We start from the raw sequence: 7,881 nt of genomic DNA on the forward strand, positions 1-7,881 counted from the left end.
CTGCATAGTTGCTGTGGATCCGTGACAGTTCCTCTGCTTTGGCTGAGTCCTGAGGCTCTCTCCATCAAGAGCTACTCAGGTTTCTCTGCTCTTTGTTTCACCGTTGCTCAGTATTTTTCATGAATTAAGTGTTGTGCATGGATATTTGAGTGCATCTTCCTAGAACCAGCTTGGATCAGGACAGACCTTCCTGAGTGGAAGCTTGCTGGGTTTAATGGGGCTCCACGAGTAAAGGTGCCTGTGCCACACTTCTGAGTCTTCCTGAGGTCCAGATATACAGTGAACAGAGCTAGTTTGAGTCAGTAGAGTTTATTTGATATTATTATGTTCCAGATAACATAAAAATGGATAAACTGCTTCTAGATCTGAACTGACACTGCTTAACTTTGTGCAGTGCAGCACCTGAGCCAATAAACTTTGTATGAGTAATCTCTGAGCTGAGTCCATGGCACATACAGGCTGAGTCCATGGCACAATGTGCAACTGAAATAACCCTCCACGGCCCATTAAGGGGTGGCTGTGGACTGTGGCATGCAGTGGAAGTGAGTAGCTGATGTGAACATTAAACTGGATCACCCGTGCACACACATCAAGGTCCACAGACATCTGAGCAGTTGGATTTCCTTTTCTTTTAAATTGAGTAAGTAGAGAGTGTTTTCTTTGCCTCTCAAACCAAATTTTCTCTGCTTCATTACTGTGCCCTGAGGCTCAGCTTGGGCAAATGGAGTTCATGTTAATTAATGCATCTGGCTTTTACAGGAAGAAGAGTGAACTATTTCCAGTAAATATATTCCAGGATTCAAAAGTACTTCTAAATAGTTTCTCCAGCAGTGTTTGGCTGAGAATTTTTGATGTTATGGCATAGTGTGAAGATTTTACGGCCATTTTTCTAGAATGAAGTTTGTAATTTAATCACTTCTCATTGCTCTGGAGTAAAACAATAGAAAGTGAGTCCTCTGGAGCTGAGACCACTTCAGTTCTGTGTTTGTTTATCCCCTAAGCTGCCGAGGACTGATTCAATCCAGAGCCTCTGCACTGCCATAATAACAGTGGCTGTAGTGTCCATAGGGCGAGATTGAGCTTTGCATGGGTGGAGGAATGAGAGACCTCAAACAAAACGGATTGCTTTTCTATTGTATATTTGAAAGGATGATTTTCAAAGGGAGTTAGATGTACAGTTATGTGTCCACACAATATCCACAGCACCACTGTGTTAGCAAAATTTGTGAAGTTCAGCCATGCCACCACACTTATGTCTGAGGACCAAGTGCCAGCTGTTGGGCTTGGAGAGCCTTGCTAATGGTCTGGGTCTCCGTGCTCATTCTAGAAAGGTGAAGGCTATGCCTACCTTTGTTTTCTTTCTATACACTTAGGAAGAAAAGGAAAAACCAGGAGTCCCCTAAAAACACTGATTCCCCCAGTTTCCTTTGTTGCTGTGTTGGTGACGTGGAAGATTAGACATGTTTAGTGACCGCCTAGTTTCTGTAGCATTCGCGCTAGCTTTGCAGGAAAACTCCAGAAGCAAAACAAGAAAAATCAGTGCATTTGTAAAAGAACAGCAGCCAGCCCTGCCACTAAGCAGTGTGCTCCAGCCCCGCCGTTACACTCGTGGCTCCTCAGCAGATGACCTCAACCAGTCTCCTCGCATGAACTTCAGCCCTGAGCTGGTGCTGTGCTAACACGCTCAGGCGTGCTCTGTTAGGCGTGATCCGCAGCCAGCACCGCTTCTCCCATGAGAACCCTGAGCTGCCGCTGACTTCGATAAGCTCAGCATCTTGCCTACTGTTTCTTTAAAGGGAGAAAAGAATGAATAATTAATTGCTGCTCTCTGGAAAAGTGGTATGGAGGGCAAGCAGTACTGACAGACAGCTTTCTGTCAAAAAAACATCACATTTGGTGCACTGCAAGTTTTTAAAAAATGTGTTATTTTTTCCTTTGCACACTTTCTCAGTGAGAACTAGGAGATTCATCAGGGAAAGATCTTGCTCCTGCTGTTCCCAAGGAGTGTGAATGCTTAGATTGCAGAGGGATCAGAACTGAGCCCCAAGTGATGCCCGTTTCTCTAACAGTTCGCCACAGGCTTAGGGTTTGACCGTGGGACAAATCAAGGCTCTTTCAGGCAGTCAGCAAGGATGTTTGTGGCTGGAGCTGAGGTGCTGCATAGGGATGCAGGGCTGTTCTGCTAAGTCATCCTAGCTCGAGGTGAGCAAACCCTGCAGACAGATGCAGCATCATTTCTGCTCACTCAGTGCTGGTGCATTCAAACTGCTGCTGGGCTGTGCCATGGGTTGTGCTTCTTCTGTGCAGAGGTGCAAAAAAATAAAGATGGGAATTGGCAAGGGCAGCACCTTCAAAACCAGGGAATTTCTATGGAAATTGATGTTTGGGTTTGCATTTTGTTGATTCTTAAGATAACAATGAATGAAAAGAGATGAATTTAGATTATTAGCCGAAATCCAGCAAAAACTACTTTGTGTACTTAAATTTGAGTGTCAGCAGTTTTACTGACTTGAACAGGATTAAAATCAGCATGTGTGGTGAATAATTGCAGAGGTGATGAAGCAGTGCGCAAATGTGTGCACTCCTTTGTGGAGCTGGAAATCTTTCTTTTTGCTGTCCCAGACAGGAATGATCTCTGCCAAAAAGTTATTTTTCTAACAGTGGTCTTGCACAATATTTGCATTGGCACAGGGCACTGAGCTTCGCAAGTTCTGTGCTGGCTGGTTTATGGAAAATGCCGTCACTGGCACAGGAACAGGGCTCCCTGCATTCTGCCCACTGTCTTTTCAATATAGATTAGACACAGGTTTTTCTGCTCTCTTTCAACCCCAGTCCATTGTAAATTCTCTGTCCAGCAGACAACCTGGGGCAGGCAGGCAGGCAGCCTGTGCTGTCTGAGCCAACCGGTCGGGGCTGTGCTGGAGGGCACGTGCTGGAGCTGCCTCATTCTGCAGGGCTGCCTGTAACACAGTGGGCAGTGAGAGCAGAAAGCTCTCCATGCAGGAATAGATTGCAGCAGTGCTTTGTGAAGAGCTTAATCCCATTAGTGTGTGTGAAGCGTGGCCTAGAAATCCTCTATGGATGAAAGCTGAGGGATGTTGTGTGCGGGTGCTGATGGGCGGAGGTACTGGGGCAGCTGCGAGCATGCACAGAAGCAAACTGATGGGCACCAAGAAAGCCTTTGGGTCGAACAGATACTCACCTGCTATGTTATATACAGCTGCATAGTGCTTTCTATGAATGCTACGTTTGGATTTTGTCTTTTTATAAATCAAATTCTACTTGATTCATCTTTGTTGTAATTTCAATTTAGTACTTCGTAATGAAACATGAAATGAAAACTGGAGATCAGAGTCCTCCGTGTGGCAGGAGGAGACAGGGATGAAGTTTGTGCACCATTTCTGATCGATACAGATCAGATTGATGCATATACAATAAAAAACCCATTACCTAGAATTATGAGGAGCTACAAGAAGTGCCGAACAGTGGAACAGGAGGAAAAGCTGCCTGAGCCCTGTAGGAAGAGGTGGCAGCCATGCTATGTGACAGCTTGTACTGCATTCAGAATCAACATGAGATCCCAGTTTGAGCTGTTTTATTTGGATTGCACCTACCCAACAAGTAACTGTAGGGTCTGGCTTTTCTCTTTCACTTTGGCAACATCTGGGGAGTTTGTCAATCTGATAAACTGCTGAACTGAACTGAATCAGAGCACAGCCCCCTGCACACAGCATTTTCTTGCCAGCATCTCTTCCCATCCCGGTTTGCCAGGCTCCCCGATCTCAGTTCCTGCCTATGGTCTCATTTCTTCCTCGGTGCTCTCAAGAAATGAACCAAATAATTAAAACACACCCCTGAAATCCCCACTTGTTTACAGCTAGTCCTTCCTCTGGGATCATGAGCAAAGCGTCTTTTATATTTATTTCTCTATAGATTAGATCCTGAGATCCCAAAGTGAGTGGAAACTGGAGGGAGATTTTAGATTGCTGATTTTAAAGATAGGATTTGTGTGTCAAATCAGTGCTGAAGGTATTGCCTGAGATGAAGCAATAATCAGCTCTCTGGCAACATTACTTCTTACACATGAAATGTGATAATCTTCAGCACAAAATTAAAAAGCCAGGCCTTTAGCTGATTGGGCAGCAAGTAATAATCGTTCCACAAATGTTTTGAGTAATTCCTAGTGTGTGTTTAAATAATTCCTTACTTAGTGAGGTAAATACTTGGCTTTATGACAAACTTCAGTTTCAAATGAAACATGGACCTTTCCATAGCCACTGTTAATTTGCTATGCTGAATCAGTCCCTTCCATATGTTTTCATTTTCTCATCCATTTTCTCTATCTCAGATATGCATTTTCCTGCTTCTGGAAGCAGTTTATTTCTTCTTGCTGGGGAGGCAGATTGTATCTGATCATTTTTTTCTCCTCCTATGGTCTGCGTAGTACTGTGTTCTCTCTTTTATAACCTGATCATAGTAGTGGCAATTAATCCATATTCCTATTAAGAGGATTTATTTCTGTATCACTCACCTTATATTTATTAGAGCTTATTTATTATACCCATAAAAAAAATCTGATACTGTCACAAGGATCTTCCATTTGATAAGAACAAGTTGATTCCAATTAAAAGGTTTAAATTTACAAGACTTTTAAGATATATACTACAATTAACTGAAAGATATTATACAGTTGTTAATCCCAAAGGTCTCTTTTACAGAGAGAACGAAAATGCCCTAGGAATTGGAGGGAATAAGGAAATACCTGAGTGTGTAGCACAAGAAATAATGTTCTTCTTAATGCTGAAATACTAAAGAGTCAAAAATATTCCTCCCAAAGGGAAATGTTTAGAAGATAGTAAGGGTAAATTGTCTAGCCTGGAGCAATGCAAAAAAGTGGGAGTGAAATTAAAGATGGAAAATAAATGATCCAGAAGACAACAGTGAGAATATATATGTAGAAGAAATGGTCATTGGTCCTTGTTTATGTGAACATCGCTGCAGTTATCTTCCCCACAGTCATATGAGTCCAACGAGTCATAGCTGTGGGGAGGTTCTCAGGAGTTCCATTAAATCAGGAAAGCAGTGCAGAAATTGTATCTTGATTTAAATTCACACCATGGTAGGTACATGGGTGTTTAAGCTGCTGACTGTCCAGTTTAGCATCTATTTATCAGATCGGCTTTCCAAGAGGCGTTCCTGGGATTGTTTTTTGTGGTGTGCGAGGTGGGGTCAGGGCAACGAGAACTGCTGCAAATTTCTAGTCTCACAAGGGTGACAGAGCTCTAGATACAGTCAGGATGTGGTATGGTTCTGGATTCAGACCTGGGAATTAGAGAGTGTTCCTGGATGCAAGAGTGCACATGTATTTTGTAAAAACATTGTATGACTTTGATCTGCTGGTAGAGGACACGCATCAGGAAGGGAAAAGGTGAATTGAAGTCTTGGGAAATAACTGAGCCCATTACTTTTCCCTCCGCGTTCTGATGGGTATCAGGCAACTCACTTTAAACTCTTTGTGATAATTCATAAAACCATCCAGGCTGGAAGGGACCTTGGAAGATCTCTATCCTGGTCTTCTGCTCAAAGTGGGTTGATGTGGAATTTGGACCAGGTTTCCAGGGCTTTGTCACATCAAATCTTGAAAATTTCCAAGGACCAAGGCTCCCTAATCTCTCTCAACCAGTGTTCCAATGTTTTATCATCCTTCTAGTGATTTTTGTCCCTGTTTCAATGTCCTTGTACGCACTGTAAAGCTTGTATTGGGTGCTCCCTAAAGCCTTCTCTAAGCAATCTCAGCCTCACCTCACAGAGTGTGTGGGATCTGATCACATCGGATGAGACAAGGTTTCTCAAGAAATACTTGCCTCAATCCTCTCCCATGGAGAATGCTCTTCTACTTTGCTCCTGCCTGTAGACACAGTGGCTTGAGAGACCTTTCTGGTGATGACCGAGACAAAAGAAGCCTTCAGTATTTTAGCCTTATCTGTGCTTACACATCCCATTCAGAAGCAGGCCCATATTTGTGTATTCTGTTAATGCTAATGTAGCAGTAGAAGCTCTTGTTATCACTGATGCCTGCCACCAAGTTTCAACTTTGGCTTTCCTGAAATCATCCCTGAGTTCCTGGGCAATGGTTTAATATTTCTTTTGACAGCCTTTGTCTGTCCATCCATCCAGCCATCCAAACATCCCAGAATTCTGCTGGTATGACTGATCTCATAATGTTTCAGTGATTCAACCGATGTCATAGATGTGGAGTCTTGTTGCTTCAGTTTGTTTGTCTGGCTGCATGTTTGCATATGGGCATTTGAGATTGCTTCTTTTTATCTATTTCATTCTTCCCAAGGGCTCTCTTTCTCCTATTACCTTGTCCCATTACTTACCAACCTGACCTCCCTTACTTAATTGCAAACTATTATCACTGTTCCCTGGTGTGTTGTTTAAAGTCCTCTTTACCAGCTGGCAAGCCTGCTGTCTATTTCTTCCATGTAACATGAGGATGGTTGTTGTTTTCTATCGTACAAGCATAACATAATTGTAGATACATGAAAAAAGTGAGCAGAGCTGGTGAAAAAAAAGTATTTGTCTTGTGGGAAAATTCTATGCAGTGAAAAATCTGTACATAGTAGTTGGGTCATCCATACCTTTGGGATTCCTGGATGTCCAAGCATGCTCTTTTCTCACAAACTGGTTACTAGTAATCAAGAAGAGGCCTTATTTGAACTTCTCTTTTAATAAGAAACTCTTGTCTGATCAATCAGAAAACTCCTAACCAGTTGCTCTGCTAATATAGTGAGGAGGGACAGTGACCATACAGCTGGTGAGTAGACCTAAGGCTGGTTGGCAGCTAGAGGCATTCTGAGAGCTCTGTGTTGAATGGTTAGCTCATAGAACCTGCCCTAGCTCCCTTGCACAGGTTACAGTGAAAGCTGCTGGGAGCACAATAAATGGTGATTTCTGTCATCACAAAAGCAGAGATTGTGAAAACATTAAATGTTATGCTAACAAGGGAGGAAGGTGGCTACCATGTGGGACTTGAATCAGCCATTCCCCTTTTACTGTGCATAGGCAGTAACTTTTTCATGAAAATAATTGATGAGCCAAATGAGCTGACTGGAGCATCCATCAGAGCACTGAGTGTAGTGTGCAAGTGCAGAGTTCTCTAGAAGAACACAACAAACAATGTAAATATCTTCAACCACTCACTGTAGTCACTGATTCCTCTGATTGTTATATTTTATGTTAAAGTAAGTAAGAATGATTCTGATTCAGGAGAAGGGGTCAAGATGGATGAGTCAGTCTGTACAGGCAACATACTGATCTTTCTCCAGATAGATATTTCTGTATACTTCTTGAGAAAGATTTTAAAGTCTCTAAATTCTTCATAAGGAGCCATGAATTCCAATATTTCTTTGAATACTACTGTGAATTATTCATGAATAAAATATTATGTTTTATTTTATCTTCTATAAAATTTCTGATGTTCATCTGGTCTATCTAGAAAATCGTAATGAATTCCTGCATAGCTTTAATGCTCTTGATTATAGGCAACTAGGGAACATGAAGTTCACTCAACATTTTCTGAGCAACTCCTAGTTGTTGTCGCAGAAGCAGTAGGATGGAAGTACTTTAATCTTCTACAGCTCTATCTGGTACTTACTGCCAATCAAGCAAGTACAGGTACTCTGTTTTTTAAAGGCACTGCTGGAACGTAAACTTTTACTCCTTCCATACATATTAATTACATTCAACTTGTTTCAGTGAATAGAGAAGGCTAAGAAAAATAAAACTAAAATACCTGCAGCCTGTTTCATTCTCTATTACACTGATATAAATGAGGTATAAACATACTGAAGTCAGTACTGCTATTGAAACTGGTGT

The 7,881-nt window shown here is 42.1% G+C and overlaps 1 long non-coding RNA gene across 1 annotated transcript; it reads right to left on the reverse strand.

Annotated features, from left to right (window-relative positions):
* Window positions 1–4,949: 4,949 nt before the first annotated feature.
* On the reverse strand, window positions 4,950–7,379 carry LOC149919402 (uncharacterized). The gene is made up of 2 exons (XR_016464432.1): window positions 5,865–7,379; window positions 4,950–5,322 (listed from the first exon to the last, which is right to left on the reverse strand). It is a non-coding gene; the product is annotated as an uncharacterized LOC149919402 (long non-coding RNA).
* Between the last annotated feature and the right edge of the window lie 502 nt (window positions 7,380–7,881).

The sequence above is a fragment of the Phasianus colchicus genome, chromosome 1 (genome assembly GCF_987193195.1).
Source record: "Phasianus colchicus chromosome 1, bPhaCol1.hap1.1, whole genome shotgun sequence".
NCBI lineage: Eukaryota > Metazoa > Chordata > Aves > Galliformes > Phasianidae > Phasianus > Phasianus colchicus.